Source organism: Melanostigma gelatinosum (assembly GCF_949748355.1).
Source record: "Melanostigma gelatinosum genome assembly, chromosome: 1".
NCBI lineage: Eukaryota > Metazoa > Chordata > Actinopteri > Perciformes > Zoarcidae > Melanostigma > Melanostigma gelatinosum.
The window spans coordinates 16,159,539-16,175,736 of NC_136634.1; the positions used below are offsets into that span (position 1 = coordinate 16,159,539).

Below are 16,198 nucleotides of genomic sequence, written 5' to 3' on the forward strand. Positions count from 1 at the left end.
ATAAAGGTAAGGACAGAGACAAAATAATGGAATGGTAAACAGATGGGAAAAATAGGTGATGGTGAAAAGAAAGGGTCGGACGGAGGTCAGATTAAAACAATCAATCGAAGTGGAGAATGAGATGGAGCTTGTCTCTACATATAGTAGCCTATATAAACGGCTTCTATGTTGTCAGGTTATCTGTGGATACAAGAAGAGCTGACATCTGTGTCGGGCAGCTGGCCCTGTGAAATAGGATTAGTGCACAAATCCCGTTTCATACATCACTAGGCTCACCTGCCACCCTCTCAAATTTAGATATACGTGAGCGATACATGCACTTAACCCTCAATGTCTAGCCCTTCTCTCTCGCTCACATTAGTGTCAGTACAACACATTTAAATGCAAGCTTGTGCGCACGCGCACGCACACACATACACACACACACACACACACACACACATCTCAGCTGGTCCAGTCCCGTGGTATTCGAGGCGGGGTGAGTGGGTTACAGTCTCTCTCAGGATTTGCCAATGAGAGGGCTAAGGAGGATGGATGTTCTCTCACTAATTAAACACTGCAGTCTGTAGGGACTCTCACATGTTTTAAGGAACACGTTTTAAGGAACACGAGCGGGGCGTGGCCACTGCCTGCAGCAGTGGCCATGCCCCGCTCTCCTCACACCACCCCGCAGTGATGGCAGAAAGGGCATTCCTGCACACACATACACACAGCTCATTACATCAACCAGCTAAACCGCACGACCACACACGCACACACATACACACACACACACACACACACACACGCATAAAGCTACTTTTTTAGAACTATCAGGTTCATATTTGCAGATAACTTTTTAAGTATCACGGTAAAAGTGTTCTATACCATGTATACAGCTCACCTTAGACAAAAGTACGAAAAGTATTATCACTGTTTAGATCTTGCAGCCATAAACTGCGCTGGCTGCTCTACAAACTGGCATTCATATGCTACAACGAATTTTATACAGAATTGCTTGGTTTGAATTATTCTTGTGCTCTTGTATTATGTGCCATATGGTATCTGCTTGCTGGATCAAGTCATGCTGATGACCTTAAACAGAAGTTGAAGAGTGTGTGCTTTAGACATGGCCTATGGTAATGTTATCCTATGCACATTTCTATAAGGTCCCTGTATGCATTGTGTTTGTTTCTAATTGCAACACTCCTTGTCTGTGTATCTGCACTGAGCAACAAACATCACATCAAGGATGACCAGAATACAATGGGGAAGCATATCAGCAAAGCAGCGACGCGTGACAGAGCTGACAGTCTCTTTCATTCCACAGTTTGCATTTCCTCCCTCATTACACTCCCTCTTTCACCATCTTTCCCTCCCTTTCCCTACCTTTCCCTACCTTTCCCTACCTTTCCCTACCTTTCCCTACCTTTCCCTACCGTTTTGCCTTCTTCTTGTCTTTCACACATGCACACATGTCACTGCTATCACAACACAATGCATCAACTGAAAGAGTGCCTTCATCTGCTATGCCTGTCTGACAGACAACACATGTTCTGGAGCCGTGCTCTTCTTTCTAGGTACAGAAGCACATGGGATACAAACAAAACCTGTGGAGTATGAAACACCTGGTGTGAGTCAACTGTTTTAGTGCAGCAAACATCATTTTAATCGAAACATCCAGTGATGCCTGACGTTGTATAAAATATTGCTTTGAAGATAAAGACTGGAAGGGATCTAAAAAAGCAAAACTTCAGCCTGTGATGTATGGTAAGCTTAAGTATGATTTCAGGCCTCTGACACTGCAAGCCTGCTTTCCTTTCAGGACCACTTCACTAACACTGTTCTTTCAGAACCACATGTACATATATATGCGCATGAACCAGGAGTTATTTTCTCATATCCCTTAAATGCTGTGAAAATAAAAGCCAGTCGTTGCCTGTTACTGAATTGTTGTTTCACACAAAAAGCCGCAGGGGGACCCCTGCTGCTCCTCACTTCACTGTTGTTCTTCCCATGTCACGATTCATGCATACTTTGTCAAACTATGTAAATATTTCTTCAGTCACACGCAGCACTGGAATGCCATTGCGAGCGAAAGCACTCGTTGAGGCTTTTAGGCTTTTTGTCCACTAATTATGAAAGCCTGCCTATAGTCACAGTCAATCATTATCAGAACCTCTAGGCAAAAGCATTTTCAACACAGTTCCACTGGTTGATCCCAGTCACAACCAAATCCCAGAGCACATTCATCTCAGCCCACTCAGAAGATGGTAAACCCCCTTCAGTCGAGATGTAAGGCATACGGTAATTCCCAAAAATCCTGGTTTGCTGTAATCCTCTACTCCTAAAAGACGAGACAGGATTCCCAGGGATGTCAGCATCCATCTGGATACAAAAGGATGCTGTGCAGTGTGCAGTAAGAGGGCATGTAAAACTGAATTGTAGACACTACATACATCTAAATGAATTGAACTTGACATTAGACTTTTATATTGATGATGTTTTCTCTTTTCAGATGAAAAGTTCATTCACAAACTTGGCTTACATCACTGTGAAGAAACCATTGCAGATAACATTTATTATGCTGATAGATAGATAGATAGATAGATAGATAGATAGATAGATAGATAGATAGATAGATAGATAGATAGATAGATAGATAGATAGATAGATAGACAGATAGATAGATAGATATATAGACAGATAGATAGATAGATAGATAGATAGATAGATAGATAGATAGATAGATAGATAGATAGATAGATAGATAGATAGATAGAGCTCCTACTTAGCCAGTGCATGTTGTGAGCCAAAACCCTCTCACAAAACCCTCTCTGTGTTCATCAGCCATTGAGGCAAGCCGCTCTTGGAACACGCCACCCCTACTAGAATAATGGGCCACTTTACAGGCCTCCAAGTTAGTTCACAGAATTTAGAGCTGGGAAACAGCTAGCACAGGGTTCATTGGGAGGAGGGGTAATTTAATTGTTTCCTTCGTTTTTGTTTTTGTAACCCCCCACACACCCCTCCTCTCTCTCCTCTTTTAGTTCTGAAAAGGGGGCTGACAAACATGCAATGAAGGGGATTGTTTTGTCTTCCGCAAGACAAGTGGGCGAGGTAAACAAAACCAGACTGTAGGGTCTATCATCTGGGCACGGCGGGGATGGGATAGGCTGAGCAGTGGGGAGCAACACACATACAGAGGGAGGATTGGTCGGTATTCTGTGGAGTAAGAGGGGTGAGGGCCGTTTTGGGGGTAGGGGAGGGTAGAAGGGGTGAGGGTAGAGGGAGGGAGAGCAGAAGGGGTTTACTCCGGAAGAAATGGGAGGTGGACATGGGTGCTGAGTTTACTCCTCCGAGTGTGGGCATTGTACTTGGTGCTGAAGTTCTCATGCATGTCCCGTTTTTTGGCTCCCTAAAATGTCGGAAAGTGATGGAGCTCTCCACGATTAAGCGGACAAGTGGCAGCTCTGCTCTGCGCTCCCACAGCTCAGGCTATTTACATACCCAAGAGGACCATTAATGCCGGCCTATCCCCCAAAGCTGAACAAAGAAGCACACAAACCTTCCTCAGAGGCCTATTACGCACTTAATTGAGGATTTGTGGAATAGTAAAAAGGGGCAAAGGAAGAGGAAGGTGGGTGAGACGGGGAGGGGTAGTGGGTGAACTGGGCACTGGTTTTACTTTTTTTTTCTGTGTCCCTGGTCAGATCAGACCTCGGCTCACGGCAGGAGCATCAAATGGGAAAATTATATCGAGCTACATCTTTGTCACCAAATGGAAACTCTAAGCATCATCAAATCCTTTTTTCCTCTATTCATCCCTTTGCTCTTTATTCGTTGATCCTCCCATTATCCTCATTATGAAACTGTCATGAAAGCTTTACTCTAGAAAGGAAGGATATGAAGAGAAAAGCAGCTTGAGCAACTACAATATATATATTTTTAAAAGCTCAAAAGAAGGGGACTATGAGTATGAATATATTTCTAAGTATATTTTAAATGCTTTTTTGATTCTGTAAGGTCACATGGTCCAATATTTGAAACTGTCAATCATATATCTCTACTAACATTCAAGTAAAAATGCTTTTTTTGCTGCTTTTTTGTCTTTTGGAGATATTATGTGTTGAGGCATGAAGAGAGCAATGGTACAAACCAAAGGTAGCTCCATCTGATAACCAGTGTGAATCTGTCAGATTGCATCTTGTGACAATTGTTCAGATGAAGTCCTCTGTTTGTTTATAACGAATGTCTTCAATTAATTATGAATCCTTTGTTGCAGCACAATGGGCTGATTGTGCTCAATTGCACGGTCTTTGGCGCCAAGAAAAAAAAACGAGAGCCAAACCCTCTCGTCTTAGTTATAGTGGAAATGTGTTCAACTTGTGGACTTCGTATGCCAGTAGGACATGTGTGGGCTACTCTGACCATGACGTTTGACTTGTGTCCACCAGATGAAAGCAAACAAAAAAAATCTTATATTTTCTCATATCTGGCCTTTGCATCTCAAAATGTTTTTTATAATAATAGACAATACTAGAAGGTTCAAATTGTTATAATGAAACTTAATTTCAAAATCGGATATTCTAATAATACAATACATAGAAAGCAATCTGATTGTTTGCAAAGCACATCCATGATAAATTACAATTATAATATGTACATATATATTTGGGTTTTGCTTCATTGTTTTCTTGACTTACTTTCTTATTCAATATATTTTGTGTATTTTAACGTGTAATTGTGTATTTTTTTACCGAAGTACATTAGCTCTTGAATTGTATACCGCTAACAATTTAAGGTCTCTTTTCTTTTCATTACCTCTGTTGTTTATATTCATGTCTATTCTGCACTATGAGCTCACCAACATTTGTTGTTGTAATGAAAGTAAATGAAACTAAATCTCCATCTCCATTCACCGCTTTTTTTGCCACATGACAAACACACATGGCTCCACTGTTTGAGGTTATGATTCATCCCTGACGCATCAACACAGATTATATGGTCAGTTTAATGATCGCTACTGTCTCATAGCGAAACTGAAGAAATGCCTTGACCATGGCTAGCGGAGATCTATCGTTTTGCCGCCCAGCAGCAGACCCGCTAGTGAATGCCTCCGTTTCTGTTCCTGTGCAGTCACACAGAAGCGAAGGGAGCCAGGCTCTTTGTTTGGTCAACCCATGGGAAAGGCCTCACTCTGTTGTGCTCTCTGAGAACCGAAACACTGATTCTATAGGTAAGACTAAAAGAGCAATCTGCTCCAAGAAATAGAGCCAAACGCTGACTAAGACAAGCGATTGGGTGGAGCACCTCTTGGACAGAGCTGATATTCCACTTCTGCACAGTGTCTTAATGCAAAGTTTGCATTTTGGGGTCAGACCCGCCCATTTTGACAGTTCAGTGAGGCTTTCTGTGTGTAGCTGCACTGGCTGCTTTGTGTGGAAAGGACTGATTAGTGTCTTTACTGTCTAGTTGCAGCCTTGCCACCATCAACGAATAATAATCAAGGTCATTATTGCAGGTATGGAAGAATACAGTGTTTTTCTTAGTTGCGAATGCATTGGCAGTGACTGAACAGAGCATGAATCCCACATATTAGGAATATTCACATCACATCAGGAGTAAGTGATGAGGAGGAGATGAATCGCAATTCAAGACCTGAAAAGCAATGAGCGGGCAAAGGAATACGGGGAAAATCAAGTGCAGAGACAAATCAAATTGGATGATATTAAGGCAATTAGGGAGGAATTAAATGAAAGAAACGGCTAAGGGAAGAGAAAGAGAAGTATTGAGAATGTGAGAAAATGAGAGAGACAGAGATAGACGAGCATCAGAGTGAAAAGAGGAGCTGGATGGTACTTTGGCAGCTTCTGCGTGTTCCCAGGAGGATTACTCAAGCACTAGATGCCACAGACTGCCAGCAAGACCAAAGAGAAGCTCCGTGAATGGAGACCCACAACCACACACACACACATCTCTGAGGATGTCTGAACTGTGTTGTATATTTCACCTGTTTCCTCTCCCCCCTCTTTCTTTTCCCAGTTCTACTGTCCTTTTTACTTCCTTTCCTATACTTTTCCCAGCTTGTTCCCTCCCTCCCTTTTCTCACTCTTTCTAGCAGCAGTGAGAGGAGAGTTGTAATGTGCCAGCCACAGACAGGTAACATATGCTCCATCTTCAGGCTGCTTGTGTGGCCCTTTTTACATCTTCATTCATGAACAGAGCTGAGGCGGAGAACCCCCACCGCCCCCCCGACATTCTACCCTGCTCGGTCACTCCATTCTTTGGCCATTTATCTCAACCACATAAAAAGTTCTATATTTTACTGTCTGTCCTCCCCGTCTCTTTTTGTCACTCCCACACATTAAAGCCACTCTCCCACTCTATTTAACACTTCTGGCAGTGTAAAATCTCAGTTTATCTGGCAGAAACCGAAGCGTTTCCACATTGTTCTTGGGTTTTATTGTTTTTCCCAGGCGCTAAACAGAACTGAAGAACATTATGGAGCAGTGTACACAATATGAAGGCAGCAAGGAAAATAGGCCAGCACTATCTGCTGCCTGCTTGCTTTCTAAGTTGTCAGGCTGCACATATAAAAATATAGCTCATCAAAACATGACCATACCATCACATTCTACCCACTGCATGAACATATAGGATTCAATTCATCGTTCAGCTTACTCTGCAGTGGCAATGCAATTTGTAAGGCTGACTGGGGAGGGCTCATTTGCCATCTGGTCGGCCGCTCCCAGTGATCGATGAGTATTAAACAAATCCATCCAAAGGATTCGCCTCTTATCAATTCTCAAGCACAGCCAACTGCTTTAATCCATCCACAAAACTGTCAGGATTGACTGGTAACATTTGATTTCCACAGTGAAGCACAGTGAATGAAGAGTTAGCATATTTATTTTTTTGATCGGTGTGCTGCTGCTTTCCTTTCGTTGCTGTTATTTAACCCTGGCTCGCATATCTCCACAACTACCCTCCCCCTATACCTGTATATGTACCTCACAGTAGAACAGACTATATTTAAACACATGTCCAGGCAAACATCTACTCTGCCCTGAGTACCCCAGGCAGTGTCTAGCCTAATTATAGCAGCGTCTTCACAGATGGCGAACATGACAGATTCTGAGAAATAGGATTTTGACTCATTTCACTTGGGAACTCAGCAACGCTGCAGGGTTTTGTGTCGGGGTGGGAGTACCTCTCTATGTTGTATTGTGCTTGTATACGTGCATGATTACTCGGATGCATTCATGCTCAGAGGGGTTCACACATTCATGATTGCATGGTGGACTTTCAATCATTAACTTTTGAAAAAAACTTGAGCAATAACAGTAACATTAGTTGTTACGATATCGAACACAGCGAAATATTGACGTCACACAAATAGCATAGATTTGATTTTTCTCCATTTAAGAGGTGTTTCCTTAATAAGAGACATTAAACATTAAAACTGATCATATCTAAAATAGGAATAGCAATTATTCTTCTGATTAATGCAATCCATTCAAAAGACGATAACATGAAACAAAAAATGAATATTAGACAGAATATGTTTGCTAGAACAGCATACGGCAAGACATAAACACCCAGGAAATCATTTGTTTTCTATAATAATGGAGCGCTCTCTGAATAAATTCCCTTACACTAATGATATTCTTCTCTGTCAGCAAATGATAAATATCTGGATAATGATCCAAGCAGACTTGATGGTTGTTATGGCTACATTAACAGCATGTAACCCTCTCACATGATAAACGCATGCTTATTCAAAAAGGGGGAGGGGGGGGGGAGCAACCCCCCCCCCCCCCCCCCCCCAGATTCAGGACATGCATGTATGTACTAAATGACTCACCCTGCCTTAAAGCATGTGAGCTAGCCTTAAATGTATGTTGTGCGCATTCATGTAAGGCAGCAAATGCCACAGTACAGTAGTTTAGAGAGCAGCCTCTGGGAAAAGGACGAAACGCATTAGCTGCATGGACACTTTCCTTTCCTGATTCTCCAGCAATTACACTGAAGGATCGCAGCCCTGCCACACAATGCCCAAGGTAGGCCACAGACAGTTCCTCTCACCAGGAACCACCAGCAGAAAATACCATGCCCATTAAAAAAATACAATTATCTCGAGTCAACATGCACAATCCACAAACACACCCTACGCGTTTTTAATTAAGAGACAAGCCAAGAGTAATGCTGAAGACGATCAACTGAAGGTGCCATGGTTTCCATGGTGACATTGCTCGTGCTGTTGAAAAAAACGTGCGCACGTGCGAGTGCGAAATATAGTGCTCGCGTTTTAATATGAAAGAGGGAATTGGGCTGCAGCGATTGGCTCAAGAGGTGGGTGGCAATGGCAAGGTAATAAGCGTTTCTATATTTCTCCTTCAAGGAGCGTTTCCTCCCTCTGGACAAAAAGCAAACCCTTCATATAATGAATATGAATATATAAAGATAAATTAATATTTAAAAAAAGATAGGCAACAACATTTTGGAGGAAATACATAAACTACTGCAAATCACAATGCAGACGTTGTTCTTTCAAGCAAGTTCAGAAGAAACAAACCGTGGATCTACATTTAACTTAGTAAATCTGTGAGAGCAAACGTTTAACAAATGCATTACAGCAAAGACACTTTCTGAACTGAGGCTATGACGTTTTGACTGTTTTATCATGAACATCACTACATGCAGAGGCACAGGTGTGTCTATGAAGTCAATTCTACAGTTACGTCAACCGCCGGATAATCCGGTTCAAAGCACCTTTGTTTTTCTTCTGAAACAATAGGAAAACGTTTCCCGTTTGACTGGATCAAGGCTGGGGGCGGGGGGGGGGGGGGGCAGAGATTTAGGGGAAAGGCTTGTCATAGGAGGTTTTATCTACAGCACTGATACCAAATTGTTGCCAACGGCTGCTGTCAAACGTACAGAGACGCATTTTGATTGTTTCCTGGGATGTAACAGCAGGGAATGATGGTTAACTTCGATCATGTATCTGCAGCAAATGACTCCCACTTTTGACTGCATGCATGCACGTTTGAGGCAGTGATCTATCTGTGAGACCAAAAGAAAGGTGCGAGTGAATGCAGCGTGTGCAGCACGAGTTTATTGTCAACGGCCAGCGTTCTGGGACTTTTCACTGCAGGTTGTCACATATATGGCTTAATGATTAATCTATGAGCATATGGAATATTGCACAAGGAGGGGAAAAAACAAGGTCATAAAAAGGGGTGGTCTGCAAACTGGTGTTTTACTGTATTCTTAAATGGTTTACCTACAAACTTGAATTGTTTCTCGTTTAAAGCAATGATTTAAATGAGCAATCAATTCAATAACCCGTGACTTGTTATGATAAACAACAATTAAAGCTACAAATAAGGATCAGGGCATGCCATGCATCTGCTCATCACCTCCACCACCGCGCGTTTATTGAAAATAAAAACAAAACAGCATGTTACCTTTGTTAAAAATCACGGTGAAAAAAAGTTTTTGGTCTTGTCCCCTTGCAGGGTCTTCGTATCCGCTTCAGAGGAGGATCAGCCACAGCGAGCTGCAGAGCGCACAGCGGTCCAGGACAGGAGCGCTTCTCAGACCAAACGGAGGGGTTTTCTGTTCGTTAAATCCGAGGAGCTCCGCAGCTCAACAATCCCACTGAATGAGCTCTGCCTCACCTCACTCTTCGGTGTTTTACTCCCCTATACCCGCCTCCGCCCGTTTCGCCCCCCTTTGTCTCTTGAGCATGGGAATGCCGGATCCCGTTGGTTGATGATGGAGGCCAATAACGTGCCCATCTCTCTTGTGTCGCTCTCTCTGTCAACCGCTCTGTCACACACACACCCTGATTTCCACACACCGTCAAAGGTGATGCAAAACCTGTTCACACAAATGTGTTTGCAGAGAGTTTAATGAACCAGATTAGCCAGATTAAATATTGCATTAACATGCAAAGGGTTGCATGATTGTATCGCTTTGATTTTGGCTTTGATGTTATTCATTTATTTTGTTGCACTGGCAAGAGATTGTTGGCTGAAATGCAGTAAGTGATTTATTTCCATGCATCCTCTAATCTGCTATAGGCTACATTATATACAGGTCTAATTTATATGATTGCAGTTCAACAGAAAATAATCCCAGTTTAAACTGAAGCACACATTTATTTCCCTGTGAACTGAAAAAAAGCACGAGGTATATGATCAATGCAAGTCAAAACCATAGGGGAGAGAGGCTTGGGAACATTGTTCCCAAGCCTCTCTCATGCCAAATGACTCAGTGACAGAATGTGGCTGACATCGGACTTCTGTGGCCTGTTTGCATGGAATCAAGCGTGAGGTTGAGCACCAATAACAGGACAACGATAAATAATTAAGAGAATACAGATAACTTTGGTAACAGAAAAAAAATGCAAAGGCATTGGCCATTTGTTCAAATGCTTGAAATGTCTGATGTTTACATACATTTATCCGATAAGGCTCTCGGATGGTGTGACAAATGGCAATGTCTTCTAGGCAGAATTAAGGGATGAGTTTCAATTGAAGTGCTTTTCAAAAAGCTCCTCAAAGCATGTCAGCCAATACCTGCCCGACATGGAATGAGGTCAGGCTAACAGAAACACATTGCTGTCATGTCTGTACACATTTCTGCGAGAGGATAACAAGAGCAAATTTCACAATCTGCCAATCTGCCAAACGCTGACTAAGACAAGCGATTGGTTGGAGCATCTCTTGGACAGAGCTGATATTCCACTTCTGCACAGTGTCTTAATGCAAAGTTTGACCCGCCCATTTTGACAGTTCAGTGAGGCTTTCTGTGTGTAGCTGCTGGCCGTAGTTCCAGTGTGATCTTCGTGTCATCCTTGTTTGAATTCATTTGTAGTGAGGGGATAAAGGTCTATTTGGCGACCCTGTAGATTTTAAGAAGACATAAAAGCTTAATAAATTACATTTTTGCAAACAAAAGACAGCTGTTTAATGTGTACTTGTACCATCATTATTTTGTTACTAATTTGTTGCTAAATCTGCCAGATAATTAAAATATAGAAATTTGACTGCACAATCAGAAATGACTACAGATATTACACATCAGAGGAATCTTGCTGCAGGGCAATGAGCATGCTTCACTTTGGGTCAGTATCACCCTATCGAAACGACTCTGACGACAGCAAACAGAAGTGCTGAAGAACTCATTTTAGAGACACTGAGCATGGCATTGCTTTAAATTAGTTAACTATATACTGTATGATTATTAAGCAAATTGCTACAGCTTGCTTGGTAGGATGATAAAAGCGATGTATGGCTTGATGTCCCAGGTCATTTGCTTCATTCTGCAATTAAACCCTGGAATTGCAGGGAAGAGTCAACCTTCCCCTGGGTTTGACTTGCCCATGAGAGAAAGACAATCATCTGGATTCATCCAACATTTGGATGTACCAACAGATAGTCAATACAGCAATGCCAGCACCCTCTTCTGTATGCAGCGCAGCAGGGAACTCCTCATCCTCCTCACCCAAGATATTATAGATTGTGTTTTGACTGCAGTTAGCTGAACTCTGTGACTCCAGTAGGCAAACTTCCCTTGCGAAGTCTTTGACCACTTTACAGGGAGTAGCATGTTACTGCCATGGCACGTTGACCAGTTAACTTTTTTCTTCATGTACATTTGCAGATTAATGATGGTTAAACTCAGCCTTTCACAGGATGTGACCTCCCAACAACACCATGAGCTACAAATAAAAACAGGACAACAAAATCGTCACCCCAAATCAGTTGGTCTAGGTGCTGAGTGACATTCATGGGATTAAAGAATCCAGGCCCATGTGCACTTCTGTGTGTCCTTACATGTATAGATTTTGGCATGGCTCATTTGGAAACTGTGTTACCACAACGCGTTGAGTAGCAATATACTATATCACAGATTACATACTGAAGAACCTTTATATACATTGGGATGAATAGAGGGAGAGCAGCTAAGGAGGGATCCCTCTCCCAGGATTGACAGAAGTGCAATCGATGTCATGTGTACAGAATGAACAACATTGTAAAATGAAACATAGAGAATCCATATGACATACATTTTACACATAATGCAAGCAGTCATAGCAGTAGTAGCCGAAATAATATAATAATAGCAGCAGCAGTGGATAGAATAATGATAATAAAATACGTAATAGTATAATTATGTTTTTAAAAAAGGTGTTTTTAATGGTATGCATTTTAATAAGTTGTTTAGGGAAGAAACCATGATACACAGCTACTATTTGCACCTGTGCCTGCATAAAGGGAACATTAATCTTTAAGGGCTTGAGCCAGAGTTGATGGCCTCTCAGGAGCAATCAGGAAACCTACAAGTGTTACGAGGATGTTCGAGGGTAATAAAGCAGGCGAGTCTTCAGAATTACCCCAGGGGGCTTTCCTTCGGGGAGGAGGTTAAAATGCAAGTATTGAACTGTGTGCTAAGCCTTGCATATTTGAACGATTGCATTCAGTGCTGGTGAATGGTACATATGTTTAAAAGAACATCTAAAACAAGAGAATATTATTGCCGCGGGCCCCTAACAAAGGAACCCCGCCTGCCCGCACATTACATATACTGCGTATTTCCTGCTGTCTCTTTCATTCATTCCCTCTCTATCTTGCTATCTCTGTATTCCTATTTTTCCCTGTTCGCTCTCTTTCTCGCTCACACCCTGTTTCTCAGTTCAGTAGCGGCAGCCTGCATTCATGCAGGCTTTCTGCAGCTGCTGTAGGAGTCAAACAATCACAGCTATTATAAATCATATTGATACTTCTTGCTGTGCAATTCAGTCACAGGCCGGCATATGGATGAAAACACATCAATACTGCAAAATTGCTTTGTGTGTTGAAACACGTGTGTGTTGTATATTTATTCAGGGCTGTGAAGTATATGAATTGCTATCTTCCATTTTATATCGTCAAGCCATATCTGGGAGGTAATGGCTGCATAATACCATGCTCTGTTTAGGTTCATGTATGTATTAGAGGGCTGAAGGGGCTGGAATAAGAATGGAATTGGGGAACCAGAATGAGCTGCCATAGGCATGATGGGTAGACAATGGGGTTGGGATAACATCCAAGGGCAGTAAACACATTACTGCCGAAATAATAAGCCTATCATTCATCTAATTTTCTTTTCTTAACAAATCCCATCAAAGGATCAAAGTATGATATTTCTCTGTGCCATAGGCCTCCATTAAAAACACATGAATGAGCCACACTGTTGCGCTGGGTGACAAGTTACCTCATTACAATGCATGTGGGCACTGTAGTTTATTCTGAATCAATCCCAGATATGCTGGTGTTGTAATGTGTGCAACAAAAGTGTATCAATCCGCACCTGAAAATACTTTCTGGTCCTGTAACATTGGAAAAAAAACTACAGTGCCCAATTCTGCCTTGAACATTTGTGACCAATTTTCAAAGACTTAAATCTTCAGCAGGAACAATACAAAATGATTTAACACAAATATGGACGAGACTTGATGTAAATGTTTCAGGACATAACCCTAGCCGTACCACTAGAATACTAATAACAGAGCTGTGTGTGGATCTTTAGTGCCAACACGTTTTAGTTCAGAGAGTTTTCTCACACAGAGAACAAAGCACAGAGGGCTCATCAGGCTAAAACTGGTGTGAAAACCTAAACATTTTGTGTAAGTCTGGTGTGAAGTATTCTGCCCCTCCACCTTTAACTATTGAGTTCTCATGGCAGCATTTTCCCATCATTATCCAGGTACTTTGCTCAGGGTTACATCTCCGTTCCCAGGACAGTCAGGACTTGGTTAAGTGTTGCCCATGTTTCTATGGATGATGCCCTGTGAGCTAACCAGGGCCTGTGAACAGACAGTCTCCCAGCCCAAGTGGACAGGACTCTCCTCATGGGACTCTACTAAGCTGTTGTTCAACTTCAGTAAATGGGTGAAGGAAAGACAGAAAGTCTTTGATGGGTGTTGTTCCTGAGTGGTGCAACAAAGGCACTGTAGCAGTTTGGCATGCCAATTGTGATCTTATATCGAGAACATTATGTGTTATAAATGGCTGGATATTTTATATACTGTGTGTGTATATATATATATATATATGGGAAGACAAAGAAAAAGGAGATACTTTTTGAAGCAGATCTCACAAAGTAATTAAAATGAGAACTTGACAGCATCAACAGATGATAAGTAAATTGGACATAGGAGGCCTAAAATAAAAAACAAATACAACTTCAAGATGTATGGTTGTGACAGCACAGATAACCTCTCGTAAGAAAATCACACCTGGCAAATGTAGAGACAAAATTGCTCTGACGATGATGAGTCTATGGTCCGGCCCTTAAGGTTTTGGAAAATCTATTATATGCTGTATTCTGAGCACAGTAAATGAAATATTAACATATAATAAATATATATATATATTAATAATATGAAATATTTCCAAGGCAGGTGTTTTGTAATCCCTCTTTTGAGAAGTCTGACTTCCATGTTATCGACCAGCTGGTTGAGCTCATGTTTCTTATCAGTTCAGCACAGTGAAGGAGGTTTGCAGTTTTTAAATCACTGACTGAAAGCTTTGGCTGGGGTTGAAGCACATCCTCTCTTCACATAATCATACCTGTGCATTCTGGGTGCTCAACATGGGGATATGGATGTGGGGGATATATGGCTGCAGTAAACAAAACTGTGGTGACTTTAAAAGCTTTTAACACGAACATGGTGGCTTTATTAAGAGTGAATGTTTTATCAATCAAAATACAAGGCCTAATTGGCCCTGGTCATTTTAACAATATCCACCAGTCGTAAAAAAAAAAGACCACTTAAAGCAAAGTTAACTTTTGACTGAAACTGAATCGAAGGGCAGCAGACAAGTGCACCATTGGATTGCTAGTGACACAACCTTCACTGCACCAAGGAAAAACATCAGTACTCATGCTCCCACTACAAAATGGTTGTTTTCAATTCCCACTTTCTCATTATGTTCCACCGTACATATTTCTGAACGGTTACATCCCTGCCTTACAGAACAGTCTTTTCAAGATTGCATCTCAAAAATCTCGCAATTCATGTTGACGTTGACAAAGGTTGCAGTGTTCATATTGTCACATTCAAGTGCTGCAATCCACTGTGCTAAGGGTTAAGCCCTACAATCTTACCGCATGCTTAGCTGGCCAGTTGCTAAGCTTTTGACACATTTGGAGTAGATCATATCAGTCCTGTTTTTGCCACTTATCACTGGTTATTAAGTTGCAGAGCTGATCAAAACTGACCTAAAAAGAGAATGAATATTACACTTATCATTTGTCAAGTTCCCATTGGCACGACCTCCAAATGAGTGATAATGTTGCTGGATGTGTAAATAGGCAACGATTTGCAAACACATTCACCAAGACAACTTTATAATAAGTCAGTGTTGTGTTTTCAGCTTGTTAAGCTGCCTGATAAAAGAACAAGTTATGCAGCATTAAGACTACAAATTGTTCAGCACTTCATGGGCTGGCTCTTAACTTTATTTCAGATATTTTTTTGTTTTATTGCAAGCCAGCGGGCAGTCTCAGATGCTCAGCCTTCTGAAGGTCCCTCACCTTTGGAACTTCCTGTCTGAGGCTTGAAGACTCGAAAGTAGAAAAAAAGCCTCTTATATAAAAAGCTGTATTTAAACATTCTGAACATTGAAATAGCAGCAAGCAATAATGTGTAATGTAAAGATGTATTGGGGTGACTTTTACCTGGGCAGAGAATGAAGTCGCTCTTCCTCTGCGTGTGATGTTATCTGATCTTCTCCTGGCTTTGTTAACATAGCCGGGCTGGCCGCTCGTGGTTCTAGTGCATGTTCGTGCATGTGAGCGCGCCTCACTGGTTCGCTCACGGCAGAGCGGACAGCGTCGTCCACCTTTAACATTGGCCTCAATTTCATTTTTACAGTTCCAGTAAACAGTCCCAGTTTGTTTTTGTGGATTTAATTTGGTTTTATTTGATTGAGTTGTATTCTATTTCATTTAATTGCCTGATTTTACCTGTGTGATTGTTATAGTTTGTGGTATTAAAATCTTTTTACCAAAGTTCGTAATGTGAGGCAGCTTGAAATTTCAATTTCAGTTGTTTCATTATTTTGAAATCCACCCAATTCATAACAAATCAACCAACAAACAGAGCCCAGCCCCTGATGATCCCGGAGATAAAGTAATACTTTTTATTGCCACCTTTTGGAAG

At 41.6% G+C, this 16,198-nt stretch overlaps 1 protein-coding gene across 1 annotated transcript in view; it reads right to left on the minus strand.

Moving 5' to 3' along the window:
• The window catches only part of LOC306776488 (excitatory amino acid transporter 2-like), a 29,064-nt gene extending 19,440 nt beyond the window's left edge, over positions 1-9,624 (minus strand). The window contains exon 1 of the mRNA XM_079267198.1: positions 9,450-9,624. The gene's annotated coding sequence lies outside the window, so the exon portion shown is untranslated. The remainder of the gene's footprint in view (positions 1-9,449) is intronic.
• Between the last annotated feature and the right edge of the window lie 6,574 nt (positions 9,625-16,198).